The sequence below is a fragment of the Cryptomeria japonica genome, chromosome 3, assembly GCF_030272615.1.
Source record: "Cryptomeria japonica chromosome 3, Sugi_1.0, whole genome shotgun sequence".
Classification (NCBI taxonomy): Eukaryota; Viridiplantae; Streptophyta; class Pinopsida; order Cupressales; family Cupressaceae; genus Cryptomeria; species Cryptomeria japonica.
This window is the reverse complement of record NC_081407.1, coordinates 801,335,375-801,360,101: the sequence shown is the minus strand read 5'-3', so window position 1 is coordinate 801,360,101 and position 24,727 is coordinate 801,335,375. Positions and strand designations below refer to the sequence as shown.

At 36.5% G+C, this 24,727-nt stretch overlaps 1 long non-coding RNA gene across 1 annotated transcript in view; it reads right to left on the bottom strand.

The window, feature by feature from the left end:
* Nucleotides 1-1,495: 1,495 nt before the first annotated feature.
* LOC131036841 (uncharacterized) overlaps nucleotides 1,496-24,727 on the bottom strand; it is a 47,159-nt gene continuing 23,927 nt past the window's right edge. The window contains exons 4-5 of the long non-coding RNA XR_009104149.2: nucleotides 2,110-2,266; nucleotides 1,496-1,870 (exon numbers count right to left, since the gene is read on the bottom strand). This is a non-coding gene — a long non-coding RNA (uncharacterized LOC131036841). The remainder of the gene's footprint in view (nucleotides 1,871-2,109; nucleotides 2,267-24,727) is intronic.

Here is a 24,727-nt window from a genome sequence, read left to right as displayed (position 1 = left end):
ATTTACTTTCTTAATTTATAGCACAATTTTAACATTCTTTTATCATTCTTAGCTAATTATTTCCTTAATCTAGATTGATTCATGTTTGTTGTATGCATTTTATTTAATGGCGCAAGTAAATATTAAGGAAAAGTTTTATTTCATCAAGGACATTGTTAGTTAATGAATGAGATACTAAATTTTCTGCATTAAAATTGTGACATACACATGTGAGAATACATGTTAACATATCAAGCACACCAAAAGTATTGTAGCAAAACTAATAACACAGTCAAACAAACACATGATAATGATACAAATAAACCCTAATACACAAATACAAGATTAAAGAACAGTCCTGAATATAAATAATCACAATATAACCTCTCTTAAATGTCAATGATAACATAGTCAACTCATACCAATGAAACAAACAAAAAGTAAAAATTGGAAGGAAAAAATACATTTACGTAACAAAGATATTCACAAAAATTAAATCATGTTTTAGAAATGAAAGAGAGAATAATAATAACTCCTCAATAAACAAATTCATTGAATGTTAATCTTTATATTAATTTTAATTACTATTCATATTAATGATTTTATAATACACTTATTTTGATAATATAAATTTATAATTCTTTTTAAACTAACACTTAATAATTTAGTAGACATTCATCATTTATAATATAAAAATCATATTTTATGATTAAAATTGTTATCTTTTATTTTTAAATTTAAAATTAAATATAATTAATAATTTTATAATTAATTATCAAGAGTTTGTTGGTCTATTTGTGAAATTGAATGAGATATCAAAGCTTATTGAGTGCAAAATCCCAACATCATAACTTTGTCAAATGAATAACCCTAATCCTCGATCTTAGCTCAAAATATTTCAGCCCATAACTGTACTTCCATTTAAAATAGCTAAACAATTGTATAATTTTTATATAAAACAGTAAGGAAAATAAAACTACATTTCAAAATTATCCTATTTTCTGAAAAACTAAAATTGAATATTAAAATAATTAAAAACAGCCAATGGATATTATATTATAATCTATACAAACCCTAATCATACTATTTCAATTCTTAGTTTGCAGGCTACAGTGACAAAACTAAAATGGCATCCCAAACATTTTGCAGGAGCTTTGTGTAGGGTAAGGGTGTCCATCTAAGCATAAAGGATAGATGAAGCTGCAACATAGCCGTGAAGTGAAGAAGTGGAATCATTTACAATGCACACCAACTGTTTGACAAAATGCCTAAGGAATTGAAGCATAAACAGGGCACGAGAACTGTTTGACGAAATGCCAGTTTTGTCTCATGCAATGCTACGATTTTTAATACAGTCTAGTTTGTCATAATGCTTCGAAGAAATGTGATCTACAATGCTTTAGATCATCCAGGACAGTTATTTGACAATTTCCTTAAGGAATTAAATAAGCATGATCGCAGAATATAAACCTATGATATTCAACATAAGTTCAAACTTATTTGCACACATACACTTTCACTTCCAAATAGCTTTCAATGCATAGTGACTCATTTGAAATCAAGTTTGCAGAAGAGATCCCAAATTAATGAGAGTTGCATTGCAGCTTAGTTTTGTTTTGCACAATTATTTTTGGAATCAGCTGTATATTGTAGGTGTTTAAATTGTGGATGTAATTAGATTATTTTTAGAATCAGCTGGGTAGTTCTGATTGTAATCTAAAATATCCTAGAAACAATCCTTTAAAACATTCTTTCAGCTGAGCTCCCTACCCTATAAACATATCTGTAGACTTCACTACATACATTTCAGCCTAGTTTACACAATATTTTCACATGTGTTTCACCAGCAAGCTAGAAAATTCCCAAGCAATGGACAAGTTGTATTACCCATCTGTGAAAAAATAACATAGATCATTAGCTTCAATCTTTATTTATTGAAAGACAGATTCAAAATCTAATGCATTTACTAAACATGGTTTAGGTTGAATGGCAGCTGTTTAAACCATCTCTTAGTGTCAAGATTGCCAGATATTTTTTACTTGTATATTGTACATTCTAGCCACTCATTTTAAGATATTTTTGGCACATGGAATCTAGAGTATAAACCCAATTTCAACAACATTTGCCAACCTCGTTTCAGCGTGTTGCAAACTGGAGCTGTGCAACAGACATGGACATTTATCACAGCACGGTCAAATTTGGAAATCAGGTTACCATTTACAATTGTCTTGAAGCAAGCTCCATTGTAGCAGAATATCTGAAGCACTTCTTATAGCAGCTGTGGGATCTGCTACAGCAATTCCAATGTCTCATTATTCAGTCCATCCTCTATCATTCTACATATGTATTCCATATCTTGAGGAGGGTTTACAATTTCAATTAAATTATTAATAAATTGTAAAAATTCAAATCAGAATGAACAAATATTTAGGAGCTTCATAGTACAGCTATTTTTATATAGCCGGGAAGACTCCAGCAAACCCATAGGCTTTCTCAATGAGTTAATCTACTTGAACTTCTGCAATGTTGGCATCTTCAAAATTGAAGCCGAGATTGATTTCAACTAAGTAAACAATTGTGTAGAGTTGATATAATTTAACTGCCAACAAAAAAATAAAAATAAATTCACAATTAAACATCAAAATTCAGCCCAGTCTCTCTCAAAGTAAAGCTCAATATTAAAATAATAATAAAAAACAGCCAGTGGATATTATATTACTATTTATACAAACCCTACTCATATTATTTCAATACTTCGTTTGCAGCCATACGATGCACAGGAAGATTCTATGTTTGCTGAACTAAAATGGCATCCCAAACATTTTGCAAAAGCAAATTTGATTTTGTAATGTGGAGTTTCAATGTGGCAGGTTGTATTTTATACGAGGGCTTTGGCAAGCCCACGGTGGCGGAGGGCTGCACCCAAAAGAGGATGCACCTCCCACAGAGGAGGGAGGCCTCACGTCTATCTAATAAATTGATGTATTTTTTTTTTCGTTCACACTTTCAGCCAATGTAATGGCAGGGTAATTCCCCATTTCCTCACCTCATCCGGCATTCTCCCAGGGAGTTTTGTGTAGGGTAAGGACATTCTTCTAACCATAATGGATAGAGGAATTTTGTCAGATGTTTCAGCTTCAGCTAATATGTAGCTGTGAAGTAAAAAATGGAAGCATAAATAATGCACACGAACTGTTTGACAAAATGCCTCAGGAATATAAGCATCACAGGGCACGTGAAGTGTTCGATAAAATGTCATTTACAAGATCTAAAAACATAGACAAGGCACGAGAACTGTTTGATGGAATGCCACAAAGAGTGTTGTCTCATGCAATGCTAAGATTTTCAATGTAGACTAGTTTGTCATAATGCAACAGACATGGACATTCATGATCAAATTTGGAAATCAGGTTCCCATTTACAAAGGCCTTGAAGCAGCAGAATAGCAGAAGCACTTCTTATAGTATCTGTGAGATCTACTACTGCAATTCCAATGCCTCATTATTCAGTCCATCCTCTATCGCTACATATGTATTTCATTTCTTGAAGTGGGCTTACAATTTCTTTTTGTGCTCTTAGATCACATTATTATTGAATTGTGAAAATTGAAATCAAAATGAACAAATATTTAGGAGCTTCAGAGTACAGCTATTTTTATATACCCGAGCACACTCCAGCAAACCTATCCGCTTTCTCAATGAGTTCGTCTACTAGAAGTGCTGCAATGTGGGCATTTTAAAAATTGAAGCCGAGTTTGACTTTTCTTGAAGATTATAGCATTTGAAGCACTTGCACATATTTAAAATTTTGAATGAATTTTTCTGTCAATTTTGCATGAAAAAAACAAACATATTTCCGTCTGCTGTAGAATCTGAAAACATTCCCCCTCGATGTTGAGTTTCACTATATGGTCTCTAAGCTTTGAAAACTGAATCTTTGTAACTTGATGTGACCTTGCTGTACAAGATAAGTCAATGTAGCAAAATCCAGACCTTTGCAACTGATTGTGCAACATTTCCATCCATCTAGTCTTATAGACCCATAATACATTTCTTATAGAAGTCAAGTACCCATTTAGTCATCTCTCTCCCTCATGAGAGATCACAAAGATTTTCCTCCCTTTCTCTAGAGAAGACTCATAGTCCTCCAAATTACACAACACCTTTCAATGTGCCAATCATAATGAGTAGTCATCAACCACTTGAATTAAACATTCAAACTTTGATTTACCACTACCTATATTTACATTCAAACATTTAGGCTTATAAAACCTTCTGAATATATTTGTTACCTTTCTCCATCTGGATCCATAAATCCATTCATAATTAATTTGCATACAACATTTCGTAGATTGTCCATTCCACTCTTTGTTCCAACATGATTTTTCTCAGTGATTCTTCAACCCACAAAGTGAACAAGTTTGAAGATCCCAACACTTTTATGCTTTATGTCCCTTTCTATGACAATGCGACCATTGAATTCTTTGAGCTGATTTGCATGAACCTATAACATTGTTGATGTAGTGTCCACCCTTGACTTGACTTGTTTTGACTAGAGTTGACTTTTATTTCATGCATGATAGACTTATCTAGACTATTTATGATGATATGGATGATGATTATTCATGTGTTTCAGTTACTCATTATGATGCTATACATTATTAGACATATACTATTTGGGATGATTTATATGATAATGACTCTATGATTACTGATCATGTGATTTGATGGATACATGTGCTCGATGGATTTTATATGCTTACTATGCGATGGATTATTGATAGATTAGATTTATCATGGTTTTGATTATGGTTACACTAACCCTATTTCATGATTACATATGATGAGATGTTTATGAGGTGCGTTTGATTATTGTATGACCGTCTTCATGAGAGGGATGATGTCACATCACTCATTGCGAGCATGATGTGTCGTCGCGATTCCCTATCACTTGTCTGTTATGAGATATATGCATATGTTGTATCGTTGTTTTGTGGTTGCAGGGTTTGCAGGTATTAGACATCAACTCTACCTGGCTTCACATGTCTGAGCGTGTCTATAATTCTAACGGCTTATGTGGTTCGGAGATGACATGAGTTCTGTACACATACTCTAGGTCTAAGTTGTTCACTGTGAGTTGTCGACCTCTTGGCGTAATTTGCCATGTCGGTTAGCAAGTTGTGGTTTTGTGAGAATGCATGTGTTTGTTGATTTATTTAATTAATCTAGTTAAATATGTTTAGAGTAATTATTTGATCTTGAGGTGTGATTTTATAATCAATAATGTTTATTTTAATGTATTTAATTTATTGGCTTGAGTATTTAATTATTTGATAATTTATGTTTATTTATTTTAAGATGACTTTAAATATTTATTTGATATTTATTGTTTAATCCTTATTGTTGTTTAATATTTATTTAATACTTGTTTGATTAATATTTGTTTGATGGTTATTTATTTATTTATTTGTTTTGACTATAGTTTAATTATTTGTTTAGTGTTTAATATTTTATTTGGGTATTTAATTATTTTATGAGCTTAAATTTATTTAATTATTAATGCCCCTTTTGATTATTTAAATTAAATAATTATAGCCTATGGTTTGATTAATTATATAGCTTGCTTATTAATTATTTGGGGTGTATAAAATACTTTAGCTTATAAACAAATAACATACCCCACTTATACAATTATAATATGTTTATATTTCCTGCACCTACCTTTTAATCCCATTGGTGGAATTAGAATGGGAAATATTATTTTAAAACTATGTTGGGTAGGTCAAATATATTACAAAATGAAATATTTTGATTGGTCGAGAATGTGGCTAGGGTTTTGGTTTTTTATGGCTTTTTATTTCACGCCTGTGATGGTTCAGGAGTTACCTTCTCTTGGATTTTTCTGCAACATTGCTTCTTGGCTCTTGGATTTGGGATTTTGGTTTTGCTGGAGCTTTTTGGAGTGATTGTGGACTCTTCATCATCTTCCTTCCATCACACAAGGTGCAGGTTGAAGCTTTTTTCCTCTTGTTTTAGTTTTCAGATTTCCACGATTGTTTGCTCCGTGTCTACATTGTTTGGAGAGTTGGAAAATGACATTTACTTCTCTCTTTCATTTGGTTTTGATATAGTTTAAGAGAAATCAATGGGTGTTTGGTTATATTGCTTGTTTTGGATTTGGGGAAAATACTGTTTGTGAGCATTGTCGTGAATGGGCGGCCTGAGTATTGTATTTTCTCTCTTGGGTTTATTTATCTGCACATTATTAGATTTGGTTCTTATTTCCTTGGAGATTAAATCTCCTTGTTGAGTTCCTTGTGTATTCGTGATTTTGGGTGAGGTTGGAGCTTTCTGTGACCTCCCAGACTGGTATTGTCGTGAAGGAGACTCACAAAATCTCTTTCCCTTCCTCTTAAATGCCTCATGTGATGTATTTAAATGATTATTCTATGTTTTGAATGAAGTCTTAAGTTTGTAAAGGAGATTGTAGGATTTTGTGAAAGTTTTATGTAAGATTTTTGAGCTTTGGATAGCCTTTTGTGTATTTTGGAAAGAGATTTTGTGCATAAGTCAGTGATACGTTTTTTGGTAAGACATAGAGTCTTGATTTTTGTTGTTTGAATTCATTTTCACCCTTTAGAAAGTCTTTTCTATGCGTTTCCAGTGATATTTGTAGACGTATAAAAATGACCATATTCCTAAGTGAATATTTTATGTTCATTCCTCTATTTAGTTAAATCTAATTTAATTAAATCACCCACATTCTTCTATTTAATTAAGTAAATTATTCAATTTATTTAGTTAAATTCACTAGAACCTTTTACATCATTTTTTTTTGATCGGTAAGAGGCCGAAGCTAAGAATTTTATAAACCTTTTACATCATTTAATTGAATAAATCATTTTATTTAATTAAAACCCTTCTTCTTACTTTTTAATTAAATTTACATTTAATTAATAGTTTACCCCAAATTGAAAAAATCTAATTTATTTAATTTCCCAACTTGCAACCAAATTGAAATAAATAATTTATTTTAATTAATCCTATTTTTCCTCATCCACTTGCAAAATCCTACATCTCCCACTTGCATCCTAAACCCTATTCCCAATTTCTTCTAGAATCCATCTAATCCTAATCAATTAATCTAAACTCATCCATTATCCCTTTTCCCTAAAATTGAGGAGGTCACTTCTCAAATTTGGAGTAAAGTCTTCAAAAGTCATTAAAGCTTTTATCCATTCAACAAGCTAACTTGTTGAATACCCCCAAATTTGGAAGGACTCTTACAAATTTGTCCCCAAAGTCTTCAAACCATTAATGGTTAACTAACCCTTAGTGGCATGGTTAGAGATTTTTCGACTAACTTAACTCTCATCTAACCTAGGGGTCTCATCAAGCATTCATTGCTTTGACCATGGTTATCCCTTTAAACCTTTGCACAAGAGTTTATCCTTTGGGTAAAAGCTTTATCCATTGGATAACCCTAACCTAACCTTAACCCTTACCTCCTGAGGTAACCATGAGGTCTTCTCAAGCATTTAATGCTTCTTACCTCTCCTCTTAGTCAACCTTATGTTGACAATTGTCACCATTTCATTGGTGAAAATTGAAAACATGGATTGAGAACTTTCAAACTTGAGCACCCTTGATTAACTCTTTCAATCTTGACCATCCATTGCCCTATTTTCACTATAAATAGAGCTCCCATTCCTCCATTTTAGCATCCATGCAAGCTTTTATTATCTCATTTATGCTCAATTTTATTAACACATCTAGCTTCTCTTTGTAATAGGAATTAATCTAATAAGCATTTTAGACTATTTCCTTTATCATTAGCTTAACTCATAAACTAGTATATTATGTTAGGATAGTATTGCTACTAATCTTGTCATCTTATAATCTAGTTTATTGCATTTGTAGAATCATGCATAGATAGGATGTATTTTCATAACTAAATCAATAATAAGCATCCCTCGTTCTTGCATTTGCCATCCCTAAGCCACTTTGCTCAGTGATCTGAGAGCAAAGACATTGGTTTGAGGGACCTTGTGAGATAGAGAACCATGGAACTAACCTTGGGAAGTTGAGTCATTTTTCATGACTCCATAACTTGCACCAAGAAGTCCCGTGGGTGTGTGAACAAGCCTCTTTGAGACCACATTTTCACATTTTAAGTTTCATTGACCCTCTTTTTCCGCACACATTTCTGGCGCCCACCGTGGGGCACTACTCCATTAATCAAATCAGTTTTTAAAAATAAACACTTTTGCAGGTACGTGGGAAACAGGAATCGACGCATAGGGAACATCCCTTAGCGCATCTAGTGGATCTTTTAGTGCATCCGGCTCACTATTTGGCACGTGGGACTCATTCTCCAGCACATGAAGATCATATCTTAGCGCATCACCCTCACTAACATTTTCCTGTAGGTCTCGGCACGGGAGAATAACAGAGTAGCGCATTTGAAAAATAACTTAGCACATCGGGTCTGTCCGATAGCGCATCCTGACTATACAGTAGCACGTACAGTTTGTTCTGTAGCGCATCACAGACAAAGGCAAAACTAAAAATTGTAACTGAATGTGAAATTAGACTCGTTGAAGTCCACAAAAACCCACAGATTTTCTAACAATTTTACTGGTATCTTGCAGGGTTTTAACAAGTTTCTTGCAGATGGGAGCTTAATTTTAGGATCATAAATAGTTTAAGTTTTTACTAACTTAGTTAAGTTAGTTAAAATATAAAGTTTTTTTTTATTCTTGTTAGATAAAATTGAACTCATTTTGTTTGGGCCTTAAAAAGAACCATAAAACAATTTTTCTCTGCTTTTCTAGGAGAGAAAATTTTCAAATTGGGTTTAAAAAGAACAAGTCAATCTTTCAAGTTTTGAAAACAAATGGATTAAAATGAACTTCACCATTCTTTGGTGTATAAAAGGATGCATTTTAAGTTTTAGCAAAGTAAAGAATCACACAAAGTCCAAAAGTCTTTTGCAACTAAAGAGGGAAGATCTTCCCCTTTCAATCGATTTATTTTGTTGACGAAACATCGCATTTATTTTGTTGACCAAGTTCTTTTATAGACCAGAAAATCATTGCCTTGAAAGGTTAAAAAGAACACCATGTTTTCATGGAGCAACATCTCCATATAGGATTAGCAAACCATTGCTTTGAAGGGCTAAAAATAATTTGTGTGCTTTGTATCGAAAGTGGAAGGTATATGCTCTCCCCTTAATTGGGTGATAAAAAAGCCAAACCACTCTTAAAAGCTTTCTTTAATTCAAACAATAAATCCTTTAGTAGGCCTGCCTTCCTGAGGGGTTGAAAAACTCTTAAAGCCATTTTTTGGCCGGTGTGAAGGGAACGACCTAAGTGGGAAACAACTTTGAAACCAAGTGTTCCAACCCACTATAATCAAAAGTGGAAAGTGACGAAAGTCATTTTCAATGGTTGCACACAGCGATTAGCCTTCCTCCAGTATCCTTGAGATACGTAAAACCTTTGTTCTAAAGGTTGGGAAGCCTCCTGAGGGAGTTTATCACTGACGACTGAATAGGAAGCTTGATTACGAACCTTAGAAATAGAAACTTTGAGCCGAGTCAGTAACCAGACATTTGTAATATCATAGTGCAAGGGTGGGGAAAAATCTGCCCCCAAGATCACTCACCATATATCTCCCAAGATAACTACTCAATTGTGAAGCAGTTCACTTTGAGTTAATTTCTGGCAAAAGGCAAAAAAACGGGCGCCCCCTAGGGGGTGACACGGTCGTTTGAGCTGACGGAGTATCGAGACTAGTGGGCTATGGTATTACTTATGACCTTTGAATAAAGAGTCTTTTTGAAGTGTAATCTTTATATCCAAACCTGTTGAAACCTTGGGGATTTGAACACATCCTCACAGAACATACACTTATTGTTTAGATTAAGCAAAATGGTTGTCTCTTTGATGTCATGCTTTCATTTGGTACTTCAGAAAATCATCTATCAACATTAAAAACTCAAGGCAAAACTCCAAATTGCAGAAAACAACCAAGTCAAAATATGTCAGGGCAGTTTAGCGTGTAAGAGCAACTTCTTAGCGCGTGGGGACCATCTTTTAACGCATTAAACCTTCTCCTTAGCGCATCAAGTCTTAACAGTAGCGCTTCACCAGAATCTAAAAACAAACAGTGCAATTGGTGCGTTGTGAAAATAGTTTAGCGCATTGAAGCATCACCTTAGCGCGTGGAAGTCAAACTTTCGCATGTAGGGTTTAACTGTTAGCGCATAGGCGGCCCATATTGGCGCATAACCTTTTAAACTAAAGCTGAAGCTAAATTAAACACTATAAACCAGTTAGCGCGTATCAGGAGGCAGTGTAGCGTGTGGGGTCTTTTCGCTAGCACGTTGAGAACTTTTTGTAGCACATCACGTCTCTATTTTAAAGCATAGTCAAAACTAGAAAAATAGGGGGCAAAACAGAGGTCAATTTTGAAAATTTTGAAAACATTCTCGAAAGTTTTCCTTCATCAACCTGAACTTCATCAAGCAGAAAACCAAAAACAGCATATCAAAACTATTTCCAAAGCAAGTTTCCCATCAAACAAAGTTGTCCAAAATTTGAAACTAGTCGCAGGATAACACATCTCTCCTATCAAAATCAGGAAACATCATCATAAGTGGAAAACAGGTCCTTTAAATCAAGTGGATTTCTATCCCAAAACACACTTGTTTCAAACTCCAAGTTGTCAAATCGAGTTTCCATATCAGGAAAGTTCGTATTCCATATCATTTGACGCACTTTGTCGTGAGGGGGCATCTAAACCTTCACTTTGATAAAACAAAACTTGAGTTTCCCAAAACAAGCTAAACTAAATCCAAAACAACTCAAAGGAAACCATTGATCACTTGTGCATGACTAATCCTCATATTCTGAGAAGAAATAATATTTATCATAACACTAAGTTGAAGAAACAACAACCAAGTTCTTCAAAATTTGCCAAAAGAAATAAATTTTTATACATCAATCGTCAACTCTTCAAATCTTATTGAGCATTCCTCCATCATATACGATTATATCTTCAAAACAAAACAAACGAATCTGACAAGGAACCATTGAGGAGTAGAGCATTCTGTCAAAAATCTGCATTCAACCAACAAATAAATCGTGGAGGAAAGATCAATCAAGCATTCTTTCTCGACAAGTGCATCACTTATAACATATCAAGGTTACCACCACCAACCCCCGAATATTTCTAAATGCCCACTGTTACTCGCTCTCAACGAAACAAACAAAGCGAAATGCAACCAGAATCCAACATGAATCGAAGATTATCAAATCCTTTCGAGCGTCCAAATCTAGAGGACACCGAAATTTTTGAAGAACATCTTCAAGAATGTCAAGAGAGCGCTTCATTTGAAAAACTTGTGGAAAGACTCATGGAAAATGACAAGGAAAAATGCTTACTCATGATCACAAGCAAAGGAGTTAAACTTTCAAAGGACTTGGACGCAGACATTTTTAGAACAAGATCTCAACATTACGAATATCAAGAACGACAAAGAGAGGAAGAAGCACATGACCCTGAGCAAGATATTCCTGAACAAAATCTACTAGAACAAAACATCCCCGAGCAAAACATCCCCGAGCAAAACATACCGTTCCATACACCATTTCAGCCTAGAACTAATGCAAGGGAAGAATTCTTCTCTCGGCAAAATAATGCACCCTTGATTGCTCTTACTCAACAAATGCAAATGTTACAAAGACAAATGCAAGACATGCAACAAGGGACAACAATACGGTATTCATTAATTGAAATTTGTCCTTATCCGTTTGATAGACAATTGAACATGGTGCCTTTTCCTCCAAACTTAGATGTTCCCAAGTTTGACAAAAATGATGGAAAAAGCGATCCCTGTGATCATGTTTGAGAATTCTGTACAATTCAAGTCTTGAATTTGCTCATGATGATACCTATTTGATGAGGTTATTCCCGAGAAGCTTGGGAGGGCAAACAATGGAATGCTTATCCAAAATCACACCTCCCATTAGATCATTCGATGAACTAGTCAACAAATTCATAACTTAATATTCCTATAACATTCAACATGCTATCACCATGTTAGACGTCTGTAACACCAAACAGACAAACAATGAAACATTCATGGTATTCCTTCAACGTTGGCGGCGTATGGTTTCGAGATATCCTCGTGATGTACCCGAAAAGGAAAAGATGGAAATTTTCATAGACAACTTGAATAGTGAGATGAGTTACAGACTCAAACTCCAATGCATACCATCTTTTTCTAAATTGATTGAGAATGGCATCCAAGTAGAAGAGGCATGTGTTAAGAAAGGAACGTTGAAATTTTTCAAAGAAGGAACAAGTTCATCAAATTACAACAACCAAAACAATAACAACTTAGACAAATCTAGATTCAACCCATGCTCGCGTTATCAAGTAATCCTCAAGCTACAAAGAATCCCAAAGGTGCTAACCCAAGCACTAACACTTATGCACCAAATACCAATCAAGATCAACTCAACATGAACAACACCAACAATACCCAAAACAATAACACCAATCGAGAACCTAATCCAAACTCACGGGGTAATACAAATAACTTTTCGAAATGCATTTACACACCACTAGGGCAATCACTGGAGTCAGCATTCAGAGAACTCCTGGTAAACAAAATTATCTCTTTACTACCAATCAACAACTTTGAACCACAAATCAAACCACCTTGGTGGAATGACTCACACTTTTGTGATTTTCATCGCAACAAAAGGTCATCAAACAAATGGTTGCATGAGGCTGAAAAACATTGTTCAAGACATGATTGATAGAGGTGATTTAACGGTCAATGGTCTCAAGACAAATGGTGACCACAGAGCTTTCAAGAATCCTCTTCCAAACTACAACAAGGATGGAGCTTCAACCTCAAGCGATACATGTGGAGCTCGTATCAATCACATATACAATAACACCATCAATCACATATCAACTGAAGACAATCAAGTCAATGTTATCACAAGCAAAGATAGGCGTGAACATGAATCTGTCAACGTAACAACCAGAGCTCAAAAATATGTCTTGAAGGGACATATGTCAACAACAAACACTGTACCCAAAATTCAATATGATCTAGTCAGTCAACTGTGCAAAACTCCAGCTCAAATATCTATACTAGAGTTGCGAAAACTTTCTCCAAAACACAAAGACATATTGGAACAAGCGTTATTAGAAACAAATGTACCTCAAGATCTGGATGCTGACAAATTCCAAGCCATGGTCGCTCATATGACAGGGCCTCATAATCTCACTTTTTCTGAGCATGATAAGATCTCATTGAGCCATCCACACAATACTTCACTCCACATTGAAGTCTTGGTCTACAAGCATCGAGTCAAAAGAGTATTAATAGATGAAGGAGCTGGCCTCAATATCTGTACCTTAAAACTTATCCATGCATTAGGCTTCTTTGAGGAGTCTATTGATCCACACAAAAAGATCACTATCAAAGCATATGATGATGAAGAAAGATCATCTAAAGGAACAGTAATGTTGCCAATTCAAGTAGGACCGATACAAAGGGACACTATGTGCCAAGTCTTGGACATAGACCTCACATACAATATCTTATTGGGTCGATCTTGGATACATGAAATGCAAGCAGTACCTTCTACTTATCATCAGTGTGTTAAGTTCCCCTACAATGGGCAGGAGATTTCTATATCAGCAGATCACAATCCTTTTCAACATTGTAATGCAATGGGGGCAACCCAAGATAGCTTGGTTCCACATAATAGAGAAAAACAAAGTTACTCAGCACCAGATCTTTAGCAGGAAAAGTCTACATCATTATCTATGGATTTCAAGCAGAAAATGAAAATCAAAGAGCAGAGCATGGGAGAATACTCTTTGGAACCTTTGTGTTTAGCCAACTTACCAACATCCCCTAAATCTCATGGATTACCTACATCATCGACATATCAAGCAACACAACCTATCACCAAGTTTGATGGTACATTTATCCAATTAGGCACTCTAGCACATGAATCAGAGGAAAATGACATCCTTGGTTATATAAGGATGAAGAAGAAAATGATAGAGCAACTACTGTGGAAGTAGTTATACCAACACACCTATATGGAAAAGGTTACCTAATCATGCAACTCTTGGGATACAATGGCAAAGGACCTATCGAAAAATGTCAGGAAGACGTGACAAAACCAATAGATCCTCATTCACAGTTCAGTAAAGATAAAATAGGATTGGGCTACAAACACATTCTACCACCAAGGAAGACACCACACAAATATCAAAAACCTTAGTGGAAAGCAAAGAAGAAGTACAAGGAAGACTCTTGGTAGGAGACGCTATTTGAGTCAACAGAGACAATACACAAAGAACGTAAATATCAAGAAAGGAAGCAACATCCAGAGAAGCCCATCATTCAAAAGAAGGCAGTATCTATAGAAGTACATCATTCTCAAGAACCAATATCCAACAAAGATTAATCACCTCCTGATAACATCATCCCTCCCCAAGGAGAGACAGTATATGAACAAATACAAAGAATAGAACTAGGATCTGACACAGAGTCAAAGAAAACTATCAAACTTGTATTGATCATCAAAGACTTGTTCTCACCCTACAACATACCAGTCCACAACACTGCTAGAATCTAGGATACTACCTCTGAGATTGATTCCAATGAATATGAATGGGGTAGTTGTTCTAACATTACTGAAGATATTTGTGCAAAAGACAGTAGTGCACCCATCTCTCAAGAAGAACGCAACACAGAATCTAGACCACTTGAATTTGGTCCATAAAATATCTATGATGCCAAGGAAAACGAGCAGTGACATTATGAGCAAGTCTATACAGAAGATGATACCATCGAACACCTCGACGAAATACTAAACTTCTTTAACACCCAGACCAATCACGATGATACCTCCATCCTGACACTTATAGCAACAAAACTTGATCCACCAAATGACTCCTTACCACTTGTCTTTCCTGACCTCATAGACTGGGATGAACCTGAAACTCATGATATACCAATTTTCCCAAATGACGAATCCATTATTCATTGCTTGTGTACCGTTAACCCAAAAACAGTCTCTACCAGTGAACAAAGTAACGACATCTACAACCAGGGGAGTGCCAAGTCTCTTAGTCACAAAAATGAGCAAAATAAAAGATCTGCTACTGAAAACCAGTCAATGGCAGCAATAGATCACAAAAAAGTAAAAATAAAGGACGCATCTGAGGGTGAAAACCTTTTAAAGGCACCTAAAGATGAGAGACTTGACACTCTTCCTCAGCATTATCATGAGCGATCACCCATATTGATTGAGCCCACTCAATCAATCAACATTGGTACTATAGAAGAAGCCAAAAATATACACCTTGCAGAATCTCTGACAGAGGAAGAAAGATCAGAATTTATTAAATTTTTTAAAGAAACACAAATCAACTTTGCTTGGTCATACATAGATATGCCCGGAATTGATCCACAATTAATCATGCATCACTTATCCATTGCTCTAGGAGCTAAACCAATCAAGCAAAAACTAAGAAAGATGAATCCACATGTAACACTCCTGGTCAAAGTTGAACTGAAGAAACTGTTAGATGTCGGATTTATCCGACCTATCGACTATGCTGAATGGATTTCCAACATCGTACCAGTATCAAAACCAGATGGTAGTATCATAATATTCACTGATTTTAGAGATGTCAACAAAGCCTGTCCAAAGGATGACTTCCCTTTGCCTAGTATCGACATAATCATAGACCTCACAACAGGCCATGCAATGCTATCACTAATGGACAATTTTTTAGGCTATAATCAAATCAAGATAGCCCCAAAGGATCAAGATCGAACGACGTTTACCCGTACTTGGGGAACATACTATTGGAATGTCATGCCTTTTGGCTTGAAGAATGCTGGGGCAACTTATCAAAGAGCAATGACAACAATTTTTCATGACATGATGCATACCTTCATGGAGGACTATGTGGATGATTTACTAGCTAAATCATTCACCAGAGTAGAACATCTAAGCATCTTAGAAAATATTTTTGACAGATTAGAGAAATTCCAAGTCAGGCTCAACCCTAAGAAGTGTGTCTTCAGGGTTACATCAGGCAAGTTACTAGGCTACATAGTTTCAACTAAGGGTATTGAAGTGGATCCAGCAAAGGTACAAGCCATTATGGAGATGTCACCACCAAAGAACATCAATCAGCTCAGATCTCTACAAGGATGACTCCAATCAATTAGGTGATTCATTGCTCAATTAGCAGATAAAAGTCTCCCGTTCAATCATTTGCTACATAAAAATGTGCCATTTAGATGGGAAGCCAAATGTGTAGAATCCTTTTATCAAATCAAGTAGTATTTAATGAACCCAATAATTCTAGTACCACCAATACCAGGGAAGCCACTCATTCTCTACATTTCAACAACATACATATCACTGGGGGCATTGTTAGCACAAGAAGATCAACAAGGCAAGGAACGAGCTATATACTACATCAACAGGACATTGAAAGGATATGAATTAAACTATACATTCATTGAGAAGGATTTTCTAACAGTGGTATTTGCCTCTCAAAAATTCTGACACTACATGCTAGCTCACACAATTAAGCTAGTTGCAAAAATTGATCCTCTCAAATATCTACTCAGCAAGGCAACTCTTACAGGTAGATTGGCTAAATGGTTCATGACTCTCAGTGAATTTGATATCCACTACACAAAACGACGAGCTATCAAAGGACAAGCAATTGTAGATCAACTGGCTGAAGCACCACTACCTGGAAAACAACCTATGGAGATCGAATTTTCGGACAGAGATGTTCTTACTATTTCCACCAAACAATGGACCTTATACTTTGATGGATCCTACACACAACATGGCTCAGGTGCTGGCATTCTGTTCATCACTTTTGAAGGACACACTATACCAAGATCATATAGGCTTATGTTTCCATGCACAAATAACATTGTTGAATATAAGGCATTGGTTATAGGCATCAAAATGATCGTAAAATGGAGAATCACAGAGTTAAAAGTCTACAGAGATTCACAACTAGTCATCAATCAGATCAACAATGACTATCAGACAAAGGACGACAAGCTGCTACCATACAAGCGAATGGTGGATGATTTCAAACAAAATTTTGTACACAACACCTTTGAGAAAATACCCAGGTTGGACAATAGAGTAGCCGATGCAATAGCTACTATCGCTTCACTACTGCAAATTCCAGAGCAACATAGTCGTTACAAGTTTTTGGTAGAGCAACTATTCTCCCCAGCCTATGACCACTCTAATTCCCATGTTATCTATGTGTTGACCAGTTCGGATTCTCCATTATATGGACTGATATACGATTATCTTAAGATCAATATCCTACCCATTGACCAATCCCGAAACCAAAAACGTAACTTTATCCGACAGGCCGCCTGTTATGCTCTCACTGCTAATACTTTGTACTGTCGAGGTCTAGATGGTACTCTTCTTCATTGCCTTGATCATAATGAATCTGACTCCGCTTTACACGAGCTTCATGAAGGTATCTGTGGCACACATTCAAGTGGTACTACTCTTGCTAAAAAGCTTCTATGAATGGGATATTATTGGCCGACAATGGAAAAAGACTCTTATCACTTTGCAAAGAAGTGTCCTAAATGCCAAATCCATGGCAATCTTATACATGCACCAGCATAGGAACTGCAACCATTCACAACATCCTGGCCCTTTTGTCAGCGGGGACTAGACTTGGTCGGCAAAATTCATCCTTCATCTTCAAATGGACAAAAATTCATTATAATTGCAACAAAATACTTTACCAAATGGATTGAAGCAGTCCCCATGACTACAGTGACTGGGAAACAAATTGCCTCTTTTATCCTTAATTATCTGATCTGTAGATATGGCATTCCAAGTTCCATCATCACAGATAATGGACGACCTTTCAAGAACCAAGATATGTGAGAACTATGTGAAAAATTCAAAATCCAACATCGTTTTTCTGCACCTTACTACCCACAGGGGAATGGTCAGGCAGAAGCATCCAACAAAACAATATTGAAAATCCTAAACAAAACAATGAATGATGCAGGCAAAGATTGGCATGTACAACTCAATCCAGCACTTTGGGCATACAAAACTAGCATCTGCACACCTACAGGAGCTAACCATATTCACTGGTATATGGATCAGAAGCTATTTTACCCCCGGAGGTAGAAATTCCATCTCTCAGAGTCTCTTTGAAAGGCTTAATCGCAAATGAAGAGTATCGAGTTAACCGACTGCAAGAGATTGAACTTCTAGATGAAAGATGCCAATGTGTCTATACTCATCTCAAAGCATATCAACAATGCATGTGCAGGAGCTACAACCACAAGGTTATTCCCCGAATTTTCAAAATTGGTGACCTAGTACTCAAAGAAAATCCTAAAAATCAGCAAGATCGGGAAAAGAAAGGGAAATTTGAACCTAACTAGTTAGGTCCCTATGTCATTATATCATCCTATGGATTAGGTGCCTATCAGCTAACAACTTCATAAGGAGATGTTCTCGAAGAACCAACTAACAACATCCATCTAAAGAAATACTACACTTGAGTAGTCTAATGCACAGACAAATTAAAAAAAAAAAAATCAAGAAAAAACAAATAAAAAGGTACAATAAAAGTAACTGGTGAAAACCTGGCAACATGTGCTATTGTGAGAGGACAACTCCTCTATCTATATCCATACCATTATATCCACAGTAAAGCACTATCGGCCATCGCCCGACATTTTTATCACAATATCCATCTAGGACATACTTAGCCTAGTCACTATCCTGGTTTATCTGCATATCCTTTCACCACATCTCACCTTGGCTTGGTAATCATTGTACATATCCACATTAAGATGCACACTTGGCTAGGGGAAATATTAATCAAAACTTGCAACACATTCAAGATGTCAAAACTAGTCGCAAACTCAGAACATCATATCCACCAAACAAAACTCACACAATCGCAAAATCACACATTGATCACTTAATATGATTCACAAAATACGATGGATGATTTTCTGAAGTATCAAATGTTGCATCTTGCATAAAGTTTTGACTAATTTTGCACTTGAACTTTTTGAATTATTGGATCCTCTAAATTTTCTCAACAATGCTTCAAAGCTAGAGAATATCATGGGAACTCCAATATTTTCTTAGCTTTCTGTCTGTGAGATGATCATTTGTACTGTGTAAATACTTGTCTCGATAGTTGATTCACAACATATCACTGAAGACATGATTCCACTTTACGCATACAAATGGTTTAATCTTGTCTGTTTATACGTAATCCGCACTCAGGTCATCCTGGTTCAATTATACCTTGACGATTGTGCTATCTTGCAAAATAAAAAATCATGTAAATTTTTCTCAGGTCATTATGGTTCAATTATACCATTATGCTTGTATAAATTTTCAACATATCCCAAAATAAATCATTGCTCAATGATGATACATACAAAGAAAGCAAACAACATGTGGCTATATAGGGATGACAAACACAGAATGAGGATGCTCAAAATCAATTAGTTGCATATCATTTTACAATTAGTTGCATATCAAATCAATTAGTTGCATATCATATCATACATCTCATTTTCAAGATACATCTCACAACATATCATATCATACATCTCATTTTCAAGATGCGTCTCACAACATATCATATCATACATCTCATTTTCAAGATACATCTCATAACATCATGCATTATCACATCATATTCATCAAATATCACTCACATGCATCTATCTAAGCATTGCATCATCATAGAATACACAAAAGCATATAGAAAGTATAATCCATAACACATCACATGAGGATAAAAGAAAATGGTGTCATATATATATATCTCAAAATGATCAGTGTACAAAAAAATGTCATGTCTATACAAATACAACAAAATGATCAAAATACAATAGAGACAACGTCTCTCAGATATGACTATCTCTTGAAGGATATGGTCTTGTTGCAGATGTCCCAACACCTGGATCTCCAGGTGGATCCTTTCTAGAAGGACCTGTCACGCTTCTACTCAAGGTCCTCGACCTCGTCTCTTGGGATCGACTAGATCTCAACTGTGTAAAACTCTGCACTCAGCGCTCTTGGGGCACCACATCCTCATAATGTCTCCTATAGTACTCTGCCTCCTTGTCTCTCAAAACCAACTCTCTTAAAGTGTCTCTCATCGGGCCACCTGCTGCCGCTCTCTGCAAACTCACCGCGAGCTCCTCTGCTCGACCCTGCCGCTCTATCTCCATATCATACTCTGTAGTCAGCTAAATAAACTGACGTTGATGCGCCAACAACTGTGTCTGCAAATACTGCACTGACAACTGCAACGATCTAATCTATGCATCCTCCACATGCGTCAAAATCCGCATCTGTAGGGGTACCTGTGAAGGGGTACCCCCTGTCCCTCTACCTGTCCTTGGTGCTGGTGGAGGTAAAACATCATACCTCCTCCTCTGAGTCAGTCGTCTGAAATCATCATGCCCTCCCACCCTCGCTATCACCTCCCCAACTCGCTCCTCACCTCCAGCTCTGATAGCCAAACCTCCTCTCCCTCTATCCACCGCCACCCACCGCACTACCCTCTCACCCCATACCCCTCTGGCACCACCATCTCCACCTCTCTCTCCTCTACTCCCTTGATCAAGTCTCCCTCAATCTAATCTCCCCCTTTCCCCTCGTCGACCTCGGCCACCTCCTCCATCACCACCTCCTCCATCATCACCACCTCCCTCTTCTATCTCCTCACCAACCTCTCCTCGCCGATCATCCTCTTCGTCATCAAAGGCGGGAATCATCTCCGCTGGATCTGATATCCAGGCCACTGCATGTGCTACAAACTCGTCAGTCATCCCTGCATCCACTATCTCAGGGGCATAATCCCAAATCTGGCTGGCTAAATGAAAGAACTCCTCCACTACCGCCTCGCTATCAATCATAGGTCCCCAATTCGGAATATCCTGTCTCCGTCAAGCATAAAAACATGCTCCCTGTGGAATCCCTTGTTGTCGACCATACTGCCGCAACACTCGGCTATGCAGAAACCTCTCAATAACAAAGGGTGTCCGCCCTATCAAATATCCGGTCATATAAACGTAGGGCATCTCCATCCCATCCTCTGCCCATACCTCGCAACATGTATATGGTTGCCAGACGACCGTATCAATATCATCCAAAACTCTCCTCCAGTGCTCTAGTTTGCCTAGCTTACGCTGGACAACTATCCCTCGGTACCTGTATGTGTACGCACACCCAACAGGCCTCTCTCTGTCCGCTAGTGGCCTAGCTGCAGGAATATGCTCTCACACCCATACCTGTAGTAGTGTCACCCCAGCTGATAAACTGCCATAACCTAAGTATACCACCTGATGTAAATCCCTGTATAAGTGGGCCAACATAGCTGACCCCCATGCAAATCGGCGACCCTGCGTCACCATATCCTCCAGAACCATTCCCCACCCCACTGTTAGTCCCTTTGACCTACGGTTGGGACATAAGAACCCACCTATGAAACCTGCCAAAACTGATGGTAGAGGAGCGTAATCCAAATCCAAGAACTCCTACCAGGGGATCTCATACCCGCAAACAGTATCATCCTGCAAGATCTGATGAAGTGCCTCAGTCCCACCCTCCTTAGTCTGCTTATAGGGTAGCAATGCACCTACCACAAGAATTTGTAGAATCCAGTAACAATCCTCAGACGTCACTGTAATCTTGCCTGTCACCAAATGAAAGGTGTTCGTATCACTGTGCCACCTCTCAGGTAATGCTGTCAATAAACCCCGGTTTACGATAAACCGAGGCATCTCTAATAATGAGGACAGGCCACACCTCTCAATGATATCCCTATCAGCACGTGTCAATCATGGTATCAAGGACCACGGTCTTAGAAATTGCTCACGTGATTGAACCACCCCAAGATACTCCTGTCAAAAAGAAAAGCAAGTCCAATATCAGTTTCCTCATCAAAACATAGATATCAAAATCAAATTCATATCAAAACTTGAAACTTTGAAAAATTTAAATTAAGTTCCACATCAAATTGATCCATCATATCATATCAACTTGTAACACAACTCAAGTTCCATATCAACTTGTAACACAACTCAAGTTTCACATCCATATCGACTTGTAAAACAACTCAAGTTCCACAATCAATACAACTTGTAAAACAACTCAAACTCCACATTTATATCAACTTAAAACAAATCACATATCAAATCAAGTTCATATCAAAAAATTCCATATCAAAAACCACATCATCTCAAATCAGCATCAAATTTATATCAACTTGAAAAATCGCAAATCGAATCAAGTTATATGGAAACTCATATTGGACAATTTATCACAGCAATGACATCAGATACACATACCGACAATTTGTACCTATCTCGGCAGAACTGACATCAACCTACCAATTTTCTTCATTCACAAATCACACTATACCAGAATTTTTCCTATGCGCTAAACAATCTTGTCTACGCGCTAAACTTCTTATCATGCACTACCCTGTCCTCTCCACACGCTACCTAATCTACCCTATGCGCTAGCCAGAACCTACGCACTACCCTTTTCTCCCAAAGCGTCATCTAAACTACCCAAAGCGCTAAACTACCCAATGCGCTATTCTATCCTGCTTGTGCGTTATGTATCTAACCCAATGCGCTAGGTCACACCTACGCGCTACCTAGCCCTATCCATGCGACCCCCTAGAAACCCTATGCGCTACTAGTTTTGCCCCCTATGCTGCCCTGTGACCCTGATGCACTAACCTAATCCTAAGCGCTATCCTAATCTACCGATGTGCTACCCTAAACTTTTCGGATGCTACCCTATTTCATTGAAACCTACACGCTACGAAACCTATCGTATGCGCTACGCTTTGACCCCGACGCACTAAAACGTAAAATCCGCATGACAAATTGAAAACATGACCAAAAATGACAAAATGAAAAATCCAAAAAGGGTAAAAAAGGTTGACTTATTGGTGGTCCATACACGATGGGCCTTCGATACCTCCGCACGCGCTTGAATTGATGAGAAGAATACAAAATCGACATGTTGACTTTTTTCCAAGTGTCACTTTCTCCAAAGTCAACAAGCACAAATGAGACAAAAAGAAATCACTTTTTCCCTTTTATAGGGTAAATAAAAATTAGGGTTACGTGGAGGAACGCAAAAATTGCTCGCGGTGTCTCATACAATCCTACCCAATATCATTATCGGGAGATGAATCAATTTATCACATTCAACATAGACCAAAATTTAAAATGCCATTAAATTTATCCAAATCAAATCCAATGTTTAAAATTTTTGATTCATCTCCCAAGGGGGCATTATCAACATCATTTTATCAAATTTGGGGCATCGATTATCAAATGTGGGGCACAACATGAAAATCTCAAAGCAACATAAAAATTGATCTTAACTAAATCAAAACGACACATCATTTTCTTTGAATCAACATGTGCACACACGTCACTTCAAAGAGGGGCAAAATGTAGACGTATAAAAATGACCATATTCCTAAGTGAATATTTTATGTTCATTCCTCTATTTAGTTAAATCTAATTTAATTAAATCACCCACATTCTTCTATTTAATTAAGTAAATCATTCAATTTATTTAGTTAAATTCACTAGAACCTTTTACATCATTTAATTGAATAAATCATTTTATTTAATTAAAACCCTTCTTCTTACTTTTTAATTAAATTTACATTTAATTAATAGTTTACCCCAAATTGAATAAATCTAATTTATTTAATTTCCCAACTTGCAACCAAATTGAAATAAAGCAATTTATTTTAATTAATCCTATTATTCCTCATCCACTTGCAAAATCCTACATCTCCCACTTGCATCCTAAACCCCATTCCTAATTTCTTCTAGAATCCATCTAATCCTAACCAATTAATCTAAACCCATCCATTATCCCTTTTCCCTAAAATTGAGGAGGTCACTTCTCAAATTTGGAGTAAAGTCTTCAAAAGGCATTAAAGCTTTTATCCATTCAACAAGCTAACTTGTTGAATACCCCCAAATTTGGAAGGACTCTTACAAATTTGTCCCCAAAGTCTTCAAACCATTTATGGTTAACTAATCCTTAGTGGCATGGTTAGAGACTTTTTGACTAACTTAACCCTCATCTAACCTAGGGGTCTCATCAAGCATTCATTGCTTTGACCATGGTTATCCCTTTAAACCTTTGCACAAGAGTTTATTCTTTGGGTAAAAGCTTTATCCATTGGATAACCCTAACCTAACCTTAACGCTTACCTCCTAAGGTAACCATGAGGTCTTCTCAAGCATTTAAGGCTTCTTACCTCTCCTCTTAGCCAACCTTATGTTGACAATTGTCACCATTTCGTTGGTGAAAATTAAAAACATGGATTGACAACTTTTAAACTTGACCCTTGATTAACTCTTTCAATTCTGACCATCCATTGCCCTATTTTCACTATAAATAGAGCTCCCATTCCTCCATTTTAGCATCCATGCAAGATTTTAGTATCTCATTTATGCTCAATTTTATTAACACATCTAGCTTCTCTTTGTAATAGGAATTAATTTAATAAGCATTTTAGACTATTTCCTTTATCATTAGCTTAACTCATAAACTAGTATATCATGTTAGGATAGTATTGCTACTAATCTTGTCATC